Raw genomic sequence first — 12,918 nt, forward strand, 5'->3', positions numbered from 1 at the left:
ATAAAGGTGAAGGAACTATGTACATCTCCCTCATCCTTGGGGGGGGGGGGTGGAATAATAAATTAAATTTGTTCAGTGCTGTGATCCAGCTGCTGCTTTTCTCATAAAGCCCACTGCCAAGGTTATGGTGGTTCAGCTCCCTTCTGAACCACCCAAGTATCGTTTCAAAATATTGTCTTAAGTTCCAGTAGTGTCTATGCATTTAAAAAAATCATAATCTAACCTGCCCCTGTTTAACGTACTTGGGAAAGTAGTGAAAACATATAGATTTTATTGGCTGAAACTAGATCAGGGAAACATAAGGCCTATGGGCTGAATGCAGCCCTGGAAGCAATTTATCCAGCCCCTATTATAATTGGGCTCTCCCAGCATGATAATTGGGCTCTATACGGGTGCAGCCTATTTATCCACAGATTTTTTATCTGTGGATTTGTCTCAACACGAATGGGGTGGGGGAACTGAAAGTCACACACACCTTTGCCCTGTGCTGGCTGTCTCACTCCATTTCCAGGCAGCCCAAAACACTGCAAAAAAGCTCTGCCTCGCCCAGGCAGGGAAATAGCCCTGGAGCCCTGGAAGATGTTCCCCTTACAAAGGAAGAGTAACACTCCTGGAGCCCCTGAGCCAGCAAAGAGGCTGAAGAGGGGAAGGGGGGGCTGAAAATCTCTGTAGCCAGAACATGTGCAGCAAGGTGGAGTGCGTGTGCTTGCTTGCACGTGCGTGCGTGCATGCATGCATGCTCTCCCTCTCTCACTCACACAGGGGCAGGTGTATTAGCAACAGAGGGGATTGCTTTAAAAAAAACCCAGGGAGTGTTTGCCAAATCCCCCCCCCCATTGAGATGGTGCAGGCAATCACTGACACAAGCAACCCCCCCAATAGTGCAGGCAATCACCTACACAAGCAAGCCTTCCCACCAAGCAAAGCATGAGATATAGCTTACAATCCTCTCCACACTTTCCTGGGAGTAAGCCCCATTGACTGGAACGGGGTTTACTTCTGAGTAGAAACACATAGGGCTAGACTCTTAAAAGATCAACATCCCATGTGAAAGAAGCAACAGGGAGGGCTGAGTACAGATGGGAGGGAATTGATAACAGCTGCCTTAGTTTCCTTCCATCCAGAAGTGTCAGGCTGCAGTGTATTTGCGTAACTCTATGGAATTTAGCACAATGCGTTTTTTGTTAATCGCACCAAGTCACGGAATGGAACTAACGCGGATAAATAGGCTCCACCTGTAATAACTAAAAATATGAACAAGATTTGCACAGTTTCTCTTCTGTCATTTGCAGCTGAGTTTCTCTGTGAGAACAAAGTGTTTATTTTTGGCCTTCATCTGCTTTATGATGTCACTTTCTACTTAATGATGTCACTTCTGGCCCACATCAGGCACCATGAATGCTAACTTTGGCCCTCTGTATGCAATGAGTTTGACATCCCTGGCTTAGATGATCATTCTGCTTAGGTTTCATGACCATAGCATAATCCAGATTATTGTCTTCCAGCTCTGGGCATTGCTGTGTTTTTATCTGTTTATTAGACACACGGATCTCTCAGAACTTGGCACTTGTTCTCAAGTTATTTTTAAAACAACGATTTCCCAGATCACGTCTGGCATGTGAGGCCTAATCTTAGGGCAAAGCCATCTGTGCTGTTATCCGCCAGTACTTTATCGCACAACTGTACAAGCAACAGTATGTATTCTGTCTGCAAGTTTAAGCCAAATATGCAGCACACTTACTGTAGCAAGCTGTTCTCTCTGCTTACAGTACTTCACTTGCAGCAAAGACATTAGCTCCATTTTGTCTAACCATAAAACAATTAGAAATCCCTCAGAGCATTCTGCCAAGAAGGTGCATTTTACAGGGCTCTCTTGTTAACGCATCACTTAGCATTTATAAAGCACGGTGGCAACGATCCATCATTACACAGATGTCATGTATGATCTGAACGGGTATATTCAGGAGACAAAAGGCACAAAATCAATGGCAAAATGCAAGTTTTACAGGAAATGCTAGGATGGTAATGTGGAAGGAAAGAATTTTAGCTCACCAGAGCTAGCCAAGACCCATGAAAGGAAATAAATAAAAGCACACTGCTAAAACACTGAGAAGCAGAAGCGATAGGGAGAGAGCCTCTTTTGTTTCGAAATCCTGAGCAAACATTTCAACCATGAAAAATGATGTTGTTAGAAACAGCTGCTTGTAAGGTCCCTTCCGTATTGGGAAGCAAAAGATATTCGATATATATCAAGTGTCCTTTGATATTATCTGCCAAGCTAATTGCACAGTATAGTATTCATGTAGTATTCAAAATCTGAATACTTGAAATTTGAATTTCAAATTGTTCAGACCAAATGAGCTCTTAGCCCAGCCTAAGACACTGCGACATTGTGAATTAATGAATATCTATTTTACCATGTGGTCTCTCTCTGTTTTTCTCCCCCCTTTTCTCTGTTCCCTTGCCGTCCCACTCTGTGCTCATCTATTCTAATTTTCATGTCTCTTAAAACATTTGAGCAAAAATAAAATGTTGGTAGAGAAACCCACCTTAGCATAAGGCAGGGCTTTTTCTCTAATGGAACGCGGGGGGATGGAGTTCTGGCACCTTTTTGCAGGGGCCCCTCCCCTTCGGTGGCATTCCAGGGGGGGGGAGCAAAACAGAGGCATTCGCTGGGTGGGTGCTGGGGGGTGCAGGGTGGGCGGGTGCCTGGCCCCTGCCTGACCGCACAACGACCCCCTCCTGCCCTCATCTCCAAGCTCTTGCCTGAGCCCAGCCTGCCTCCCCTCCCCCCACGCTCTGCTTCACAGCCGGTGGAGGGCGTGGGGGACACGCACCGACGCCGAAGAGGAGGATGGACAGCCAGCCAGCCAGGGAGACAGGCTGCGGCACCCACAGAACGCCCAGGTACTGGCTTGGCAGAGGAGGAGGGGAAGGAAGCTGGCTGGTGCAGCCCCCCCCCCCCCCGTGCCAATCTGCAGCAAGAGCCTAGGCATGTCTACTCAGAAGTAAGTCTCATTGTGCTCAATGGGGCTTGCTCCTGGGAAAGGGTGCATAGCCTTGCAGCCTGAGAGCCCAAGCCTATGCATGTCTACTCAGAAGTAAGTTCCATTGTGTTCAATGGGGCTTACTCCTGGGAAAGTGTCATAGCATTGCAGCCTGAGTAGACAGGCAGAGAAAGGGCTCTGAGGCTGCAGTCCTCTCCACACTTTCCTGGGAGGAAGCCCCACTGCCTCTAATGGGACTGACGTCTGAGGAGACAGGCACAGGAGGAGCTCTGAGGCTGCGGTCCTGTCCACACTTTCCTGGGAGGAAGCCCCATTGACTCTAATGGGACTGACTTCTGAGTAGACAGGCACAGGATTGGGCCCTGAGGCTGCCATCCTATCCACAGTAAGCCCCATTCACTAAAGTGGACTTCTGAGTAGACATGCATGCGATTGGGCTCTTAGGCTGCAATCCTAGGTACTTTCCTGGGAGTAAGCTCCATTGACTAGAACGAGACTTACTTCAGAGTAGACATACCTAGGATTGGGCTCTTAATCCTGGCAGAGATATATATCTGCACCCGTTTTCACCTGCTAAGGGCAGGTGAAAAGGGATTCTACATATGTATTACGTGCTGTCCAGCCTTGCCAGAGATCCTCCTAATCCTTCCCCCACAAGCATGCCCTCCGCCAGCCAGCGTTTGCTGCTCCTCTCCAGCAATGCACAGCAGCTGCTCAGGGCAGCAGAGAACATACTACTGCATGCCAAGCGCTTTCTCAAAGACACAGAGTATTCTGATACCTGAATTAAACCATATTTAATAGCTTGTTTGCAAACGTAGCTGTTTCTATGTGCACCTAAGGACCCCTCTCGTGTAAGAATTCCTTTTTTGTTCTTACTCCCACAGTTGCTTAGAGTAATTTTACTACACGGAACTCATGTAAGCCATTTTTCGGAATCCATTCACTGCTTCCTCTCCTCGAAGTAGTGCCACACTACATTCTACACGCTACAAGTGCACCTGTACAGTATTTTTACCCCATGTGTAGAAAAAGTAGCTAGGGGGAAGGGGATGTGGAGATTGACAGCCCAATCCTATGCATGTCTACTCAGAAGTAAGTTTATCTTTAGGGGGAAGCACATAAAAAATATTTTATTTCTCCAATAAAAAATGGTTTAAAAATAAATAAATAAATAAAAGATTAACAAGTTGTGAGTTCCTGCACCTTTTCTTTTACAAAAAAAGCACTGGCATAAGGTATAATCCAATTGTGAAACACAATCACGATCTACCTGTAGAAGACTGACAGGGTTCTGAGACTTCTGAGACCCACAAGCGGTTGATAACATATGAAGCTCTCTGTGGACACCAACATCTTGGGCTGGCTCAGATGGTACATCTAGAAGGCCTCTCAAACGTGTGGAGAAGTATGGGTATACATATCTCCTGCTCCATCCCTGTCCCCCCATCTGATGTGCTAGTCCATAATCGTGTGTGTGGGGATGGGTGGGTAACTCAGACTCTAAATTAATATATAACCTCATCTTGAGGTAAAGTGATATTTAAACCATGATCTAGCAGTTGGACAGCATGCTGGGGGAGGGGTTGACTGCATTCTCACACTCCTCCCAACATGAGTTGAAGAGTTGATCCTGACTGTCCAAACCCAGCCAGTTGTGTTATCTGGGACTGGTGCTTGGTAACACATATTTTTCAGGGAAGGGGAGCTATCCTTATGTAACTACTGAGGGCCTAAAGCAGCCATTTTCAACCACTGTGCTGTGGCACACTAGTGTGCCATGAATTGTCTGCAGGTGTGCCACAGGAATTTGGAGAAGGATCATTTATTAGTAGGGCCATTGGGGTGGTGAGCCCCCCCCCCAGCAGCACAGTGTGCCTCATTAATTGTTAAAAAAAAAACTGATGGTGTGCCTTGACAATTTTAGTACCTTGTCCATGTGCCGCGAGACAAAAAAAAGTTGAGGATCACTGGCCTAAAAAGACACTACCCAATAAGAGGGTTCTGCCAACATTCGCAGCTTCAGTAGCTTTCCACACTGAGCATCCCAAAAGGCAGGAGCTGCTGTTTTAGAGCCCAATCCAATGCATGTCTACTCAGAAGTAAGTCTCATTAGAGTCAATGGGGCTTACTTCCAGGAAAGTGTGGATAGGATTGGGCTGTTAATTGTTTAAGGATGTTTTCATTGTTGCCCAATTTTTGCTATGTGAACCACTTTAGAGAGCATTTTGTTGAAAAGTGGCATATAATGATTTGCTAAATTCATACTTGGCAATATTGCCTTTCATCAACAAATAGTTTAATCAATCAATCTATTCAAAGAATAGTTTAATCAGTCAGTCAGTCAGTCAGTCAGTCAATCAATCAATCAATGGTTCCTTGTTCCAAAAGGGCTCACGGTCTTAAAAATCGAAACTAGATTGTTCCTTGGTGACATTCAGTTCTATAACTCAGAAAGGCAAAGTCAGAGCATTAATTGCTATCGCAGCAAGGGACATATTGCTTCTCCGTGTATTTCTGACTGTCAACCTGAATTGCAAATTGCACGCATATGGACCCCATTGAACAGGGGCACTAGAAAAAAAAAGTCAAAAAACACACTTCCTTCGAGCCGGAATCGAACCAGCGACCTAAGGATCTCCGTATTGAAATACTTCTACAGTCCTCCGCTCTACCAGCTGAGCTATCGAAGGGATGTGCTGAAAAGAGTTTTCCCGAGGGAGATGCAAAACAGTAACCCAAAACAACTTTTGCAATAGGTCGTGCGCAAGTTTTGGGAAGTTTGCAAGCACTGGAACCGTCGATGAACAGAAACAGCCTGGTACTATTGCAGAAATTCCTCTTCAAAGACTGGAGAGGTGAAATAGACTCTGAACGTCTAAAATAATGGCAGGCTGCCCTAGTCCCATATACAGTCCAATCCTATGCTTGCCTACTCAGAAGTAAGTCCCTTGGCGTTCAATGGGAACTACTCCCAGGTAAGTGTGCATAGGATTGCAACCACATCCTAGCAACTGCTGCATTGAGACGCTCAACTGGTCTCGCTCACCTCTTCTATAGGCTTCCCCTGCCCTATGCACTCTTGCGACACTGCCTCTCGGTGGCTTTCCTCTCTGGCCCAGTGCCTTCTGCCTGAGCGCCTCCTCCCCGGTGCAACGCAGGGAGAAGTCTCATCCTCAGCTCAACATGGATCGGCCAAGTCAAACCGGACTTTTCTTTCCCCTTGCAAACAGCCGGAAGTACGAGCAGGGATCTGGGTTCGACTTAGGGCAGCAGATCACTGCACGCCCATCACTTCATTCTGTGCATCGTGGCCACGCAGGTTGGCAATGATGCACCAGGCAAGGCAGCAACGGTGCACTAGGCAAGCTTGCCAAGTGAAGGGCTTTCAATGAGACACTTTGTGTCCACTCTTGCTTGTCCAGATCAAGCATCCCTTAGTGGTGGACCACTTTCCTCCATTTCTGTTAGTTTACACAAACAGTCCCTTGTAGTGCGGGGCCAGTGGCGCAATGGATAACGCGTCTGACTACGGATCAGAAGATTGTAGGTTCGACTCCTGCCTGGCTCGTACGTTTTATCTCCTCTTTCGCTTTTGCTTTCCAAATTGCAGTGTGTTCGCTTTAAATAGGCGTGAGGTTTAAACAATCAATGAGCATCATCAGATCCACTCTCTGCTTTATCTCTGTTGCACCAAGATGTAGGCAATCCGTTCATCCCATTAGTGACTCCTCCTTTACTCATGCTAGGTGATGCTGGCTCAGGTGTTCTATTCTTGCACACTTTAATGGGGAGTCGTGGGCATGTTTGGCTTGATGTTACACCAAGTTAAAGGTTTTCTTTTTTTGCTGTTCAATAATACATTTTGAAACTATTTTTGCTTTGATTGCAATCTCCAAAACTCATATTTTTTTTAATGCGTTATTTGTAGAATGAGTATTTCAAGCGTCTGCAAAACATGCAAGGCGCGAGCCAGGCAGGAGTCGAACCTACAATCTTCTGATCCGTAGTCAGACGCGTTATCCATTGCGCCACTGGCCCAAGCTGTCTCTTCGCTTTGCAAGTGTGTCTGAACATAATGCATAAGTGAAACTTGGGCTTCAATACCATGCTTTTCCCAGCTTGGAAGGGACTTTCTAAGGCTTGGTTCCGACAAACAGGCTTCATGATTGCCAGCAGAATAAGGAATCCCTGGCTCTGAAGGGCGTCTGTATTTGCAAAACATCTGGCCACAGAGCCCGTTCTGAGATGCAAACACGACCCCAGGCTTGCAATTGCATTCATCCCAGCATAGCCAGTTGCTGAACACATACGATCTCTAGAGCCACCTGGTGGCAAACAGGTGGAGAAGCGCTGCAGCTCAGCCCGGAACTGTGAGCATGTATTCTTTGACTTGTCTGAAGAGCTGGTTTTCCAAGTCCCTTCGATAGCTCAGCTGGTAGAGCGGAGGACTGTAGGAACAACGCGCTATGGGAATCCTTAGGTCGCTGGTTCGATTCCGGCTCGAAGGAGACAAGGCTTTTTTGGGTTTTTTCTTTCTATTTTCATTTATTATTAATAGGCAACGACGCCTCCAATCCCAGGAAAATGCGGAAAGGTGGTTGGTTAGTTTATGCAACTAGTGGGGAGGGGGCAGCAGAAGGGCGTTGGGAATGGTTAGTATTCTTGGTTTGCTTATTGCAATGAATTAAACCTACACCGACTTTACCAGTCCACAGGGCTTGTTCTGATGGTTCACTGATGGGGAGGAAGGAATTCAATTGTGGATTCAGGATAGACTCTCTGCATTTCCGCCCCCCCTCCAGTTACATTTTAATGCACCGATCTAAATCTCATTGCAGAGGTCGGTTTGCTGGAGTTTTAGGCTGCAATCCCATGCATGCTTTCCTGGGAGTAAATCTCATTGAACATAATGGGACTTACTTCTGAGTAAATCTGTATAGGCTTGGGCTGAAAGTTTCCTCCCTGAAATCTATTTTGCATGTCCACCGCGCCCCCCCCCCTTCATTTTTTAAGAGACAGATTTTACAGGGCTATGAACGATCAGATCAGCTGCAAGGGCACAAAACTCTGGCTGGGCTTTCAAAAGTGACCATTAGGAGAGGAAGCTATTAAACACAAAGGGCAGCAGTGCATTTTTTAAATGTACCAAATATGGCTGGGTTTGCTGTATATTTCAGTGACTGGGAAAATACAGTCTTCAAACCATGAATGTTTTCCTGATTTTTTTTATTTTAAAAAGATATATTCTGATTCCTGTGGCTTGGGATTCATTTACACAATACTTAATATGAACACAAATGTGGGTTCACGTGAACCAGTGGGGTTCTGGGCATAGGCTCATACGGGAAGGTGTTCGTGCCCATCATGTCATCAGAGGGGGCACCATAGGGTCCCTCTACAGGGCTTTGCCCAAGGCCTCCAAAAACCTGACCGGGCCACTGCAAGAAGAAAGTTCAGCATGAAGCCAGTAGTAGGCAGTGCTGAGGTCAGTGTCTCCCTGATCACCATAGGATTCTGATCACAGCTGCCCATATTCCAGCATTTGAACTCACTTTGCAGCTTACTCACTGAGTGCGACAACTAGCTCATCAGAAGAGAAAAAACTTCTAAATTTTCAGTCCAAAGGGGTATGTAAGTAAGGAGTACAAAACCCTCTGCTTCCCAAAGTTTACTTGCCAGGGATTTGTTTTCTCAGCTGACATACTGGTAATGTGTATGACTTGGACAAAAGTTTTGGTGGTGGGGAAAGAGGCCACAAGGAGGTAAGTTAGAAGCACAGGGTGGGTTCTACATCTCTCTCTCCCAGGCACTATGTTTGCACTAAAAACTGGCCCCACCTTCTGCTTCATATGTAATGGGGGGCAGACTTGGGTTTCAATAAATGGGTCTGCCGTTGACATTTCTAGTGTGGCCCTTATCTCTGTGTCAGAGTTGATGCCAGCTTTCAAGGGACCTTTGGGCAACAAGCCTTGTGGGACCTCCTCATGGGTCCCCCCCCATCTGAAATTGGGCAGGAAGTGAAGAAAACTTGGCGATCTGTAGACTAATGGCAACAAGCCACAGATTCAGAGACCAAGAAGGCCATGCTTTTCATTCAACCATGTTATCGCCCCCCCCTTAATTAATCTATGGAGTCAAAATGTGAACATAGACTCATTTACTTCCTAATGTAAATGGAGTTTTCACACTCCATTTACATTTCACACTCCATTTACATTTTTTCGGATAAAGTGTTACAGCTCCAGATCCTGCTGGAAGAGCATATTTGATGTTTTGTGATTGTAGCCACCTCCCTGGACTCCTGAGCTTAAGACTAACAACTTTTGTAAAACAAAAATTTCACACTTTCAACAGTTCTCACATATCCCTGATTGAACTTCAAACTAGGAAGAAGACAAAGGCTGTCTTAACTTAAAGGCTGTCAAGTTACTGTACCTTTAACTGGATGGGAAAACAAAAGCAGAACCCAGCAAGGGCCCTGAACTGTCAATAAAGGACTATCAGATTGAGTCACCTCAGCTAAGAAGCCCATAGGATTCTATGGGGCAAAAACACATAAAAACAGATTAAAACCTTTGAATTTAGAGCTCATGTTGTTCATTCCCTAATTCATTCCACTCAGTGGCGTAGCTAAGGGGGTGCAGGGGGTAACAGTTGGACTGGGCATCAAGCTTTAGGGGGGCAACAAGCTGAGCTTGACATTATTATTATTATTATTATTATTATTATTATTATTATTATTATTATTATTATTATTATTAATAATAATAATAATAATAATAATAATAATAATAATAATAATAATAATAATAACAACAGTATTTATATACCGCTTTTCAACTAAAAGTTCACAAAGCGGTTTACAGAGAAAAATCAAATAACTAAATGGCTCCCTGTCCCAAAAGGGCTCACAATCTAAAAAGATGCCAAGGAATACCAGCAGACAGCCACTAGAACAGACAGTGCTGGTGTGAGGTGGGCCAGTTACTCTCCCCCTGCTAAAAAAAGGAGCACCCACTTGAAAAAGTGCCTCTTACCCAATTAGCAGGGGTTAGTGACCATAATTGTGAAAATCTTGGTATGTATGAATAATACCATCATGTTATATATCATTGGAAAGGTAATTTTATGCTGAATGCAATGAAATGAACTGCATTGAAATAGCTATATTCTATCACAAATTATGACCAATTAACCATAAAATGAAAACACAACTGCTTTATGGAACAAAAAGTGGATTTTCTTAACTCAAAACTGACCTATGAAACTGATTGTTCTGAGAGGCAATGACATCTTATTATGTTATTGACTTGTTGCAATGACATGTTATCATGATACACATGTAACCAATAAGGTGTTAATATGAGTCAGCTCTCATTTCCATGTATCATAATACAATTACCCCTGCTAACCGGGTAGAAAGGCACTTTTTCAAGTGGTGCCCCTCTTATATTTAGCAAGGGGAGAATAACCATCCCTCTTCACCCCAGCACAGTCTCTCTGACCAATAAGGGGCATACTTTTTATTTATTTACTTAATTAAATTTCATTTTGTCTGGGGGGGGGGGGGCTACAAATCTTCTTTGACCCCAGGTAGCTGATAGTTACCTTAGCTATGCCACTAACTTGAGGGGAGGCAGCAGAGCAAGTGGGTGATGAGCTGCTGGAGGGAGGAGGTGAGTTCCTCCCAATTTTCATTATTTTAAAAGCCCGGGCATGATATCACTTCCTGTTGTGACATCACTTGCCGGGCAACATTCTGAGCTTGGCACCGGGCTACACAATCATTAGGTACGCCACTGATTCCACTACCCCACCTTGTTGCCAGTCTGTGGAGTGTTGACCTACTGGTGCTGCATCAAGTCAACCCTGTTCCAGTCTCTGAAAACCACTGTGTCAGCTGACACCCAGGATCAGTAATGCCCCACAACCTTCTTTCTCTGCTTCTGTCTCCTTAAGTACTACTGAAGCCACTGAAACAGTGCAGTCTAGTCAGCTAACCTTTTGGGCTGCTGTTCTCTCTCCTCCCTCTCCAGTGTTCCTTCCTTATTTCCTTCCTTCCTTCCTAGTCAAGCAGCTTGGCAATCTTGCCCTACTCTCTACAAGGCAACTGCCTCATTGAATGTTAAGGGCTTGCTTTATAGCCCTCTTTCTGTCTGAGACCCCTCTTTACCCATGGAGAATTGCTTCATCATGACCTCTTGCCACTGTAGCTCCTGCAACTCAACATCCTCAAGCCTTGAGAAATAAGGATAGGTCACCTTGATCTGTGGGCAGTCTCACTGCTATGTGCACGTTTCATGTGCTTCCAAAAGTACTGCTGCCTTGCCCCGATGCAGTGGGGTTATTTATTGGACAATGTGAATAGGAGTCGCAGCAGTGGGGTGCAGCTGGGCATGGGTAGGTCAACAGACATGGCCCCTTGGTACTTGCCCAGCAGAGTCCAATGTACAATGCCAACCCTGCTGTGTATGAAAGAAAGAGACCAGGATGCACAGCAGGGGAGATGTATGTCAAAGCTGTTTGCATAGCTGAACTCATGAAGAATCAAAGACTGAATGATGGAAACACAACAGCTGAGTGAGGAACATATTGAGCACCCTTTCGACACCCTCACTCGATACGTTCCTGAGTGAGGAACATATTGAGCACATAAAAGCACCCTTTCAAAAGACGCAAGTCCCTTGCACCGTCTGAAGGGTGTTGCGAAAGTGCCACAAGCACTTTTGTGACACTCTTTGGGGAGATAGGCCAGCACATGGATGTGCACTGGCCTCCCTGCTCCAACATGAGCCCTGGGGATGAGTGAATTTGCATTGGCTGAGCTTGGCCGGAGCAGGGGTCTGGGGGTATGTGGGGAGAGTGGCAAGGAGGCAGGTATTTCGGGATGGAGAGAGGGTGGGCGGGCGGTGGGCATTTCTGGGGTTGGCAGGTAGGGAGCAGCAGGTTGGGCCATAATCAGATACTTATGCCAGATTCTAGCCCTATTCCTGGGCAGCAGCCCTGAGCTGCTCGGATTTGCACCACTGATTTGGGTGGTACAGATCTGAGTAGCCCTATTGAAGCTGCTGCACTTCTCCCTGGGGTAAGGGGAAAAGTTTCCCCTTGCCTCGGGCTGAGCTTCAGACAGCCTGAAACTTGCATTGGATACAGTACAGGCCTGCCAGCCTGCCTGTTCCAGTGCAAGTTAGAATTGCGCTTCCCATCCCTTAATATAAGCCAGATACAAAACTTCTGGTGGCTGTGTTAAACTTCCATGCTGTCTATATGCCCATAGTACAGACTCCCCGCAACTGGCAGCTTGGATATTTTAGGGAGTTTTTGCTATTAGAGTTTTTCTTTCAAAGATTACCCAAACATTTATTTGATAGAGGGGGGAAAAAGAAAAAACAGGTAGTGCATGTGTAGCTGTTACGATATAGGGAATCTTTACTATTCACATAATATGTTGGACAGCAAAAGTCAAATTTAGTGTACACAGTACAACTTGAAATTAGTACACTGATAAATGCAGCAGTAGCATACAGCAACACACTTTCAAATGTCATGGAGATTATTGCAAGTGTAAACTAAGTTATGTAGGTATGTTTCAGGTCACCTGACTTGTATTAAACTTTGAACACATCAACTCAGATTGTACACAATATGATGAAGCTATGTGTCTAGTGATTGATGCAATGTTGTCAAATGACTAATAAATACAGAATATCAACAATGCATCCTGTTCTTGAAGACAAAAAGTCTATGTCTATAGTTCTATGCTTATCTCTACATTCATTTTCCAGATGGTTTCTGGCTACTGTCTGCAATATCTTTTTTCATTCATTTGACCCAATAATAGTTTTATAGCCTAATCCAGTGCATACTTACTCAGAAGTAACATCCACAAATTCTTTGGTGCCGACTC

The 12,918-nt window shown here is 45.2% G+C and overlaps 4 non-coding genes across 4 annotated transcripts; 2 read left to right on the forward strand and 2 right to left on the reverse strand.

Annotated features, from left to right (window-relative positions):
* Positions 1 to 5,610: 5,610 nt before the first annotated feature.
* On the reverse strand, positions 5,611 to 5,701 carry TRNAY-GUA (transfer RNA tyrosine (anticodon GUA)). Its single transcript is given in 2 exon segments — positions 5,611 to 5,646; positions 5,665 to 5,701. It is a non-coding gene; the product is annotated as a tRNA-Tyr (tRNA).
* An 805-nt stretch (positions 5,702 to 6,506) lies between these two features.
* TRNAR-ACG (transfer RNA arginine (anticodon ACG)) lies at positions 6,507 to 6,579 on the forward strand. Its single transcript has one exon. It is a non-coding gene; the product is annotated as a tRNA-Arg (tRNA).
* Positions 6,580 to 6,976: 397 nt separating this feature from the next.
* On the reverse strand, positions 6,977 to 7,049 carry TRNAR-ACG (transfer RNA arginine (anticodon ACG)). Its single transcript has one exon. It is a non-coding gene; the product is annotated as a tRNA-Arg (tRNA).
* Positions 7,050 to 7,428: 379 nt separating this feature from the next.
* On the forward strand, positions 7,429 to 7,519 carry TRNAY-GUA (transfer RNA tyrosine (anticodon GUA)). Its single transcript is given in 2 exon segments — positions 7,429 to 7,465; positions 7,484 to 7,519. It is a non-coding gene; the product is annotated as a tRNA-Tyr (tRNA).
* The last annotated feature ends 5,399 nt before the right edge of the window (positions 7,520 to 12,918 follow it).

The sequence above is a fragment of the Tiliqua scincoides genome, chromosome 4 (assembly GCF_035046505.1).
Source record: "Tiliqua scincoides isolate rTilSci1 chromosome 4, rTilSci1.hap2, whole genome shotgun sequence".
Lineage (NCBI taxonomy): Eukaryota > Metazoa > Chordata > Lepidosauria > Squamata > Scincidae > Tiliqua > Tiliqua scincoides.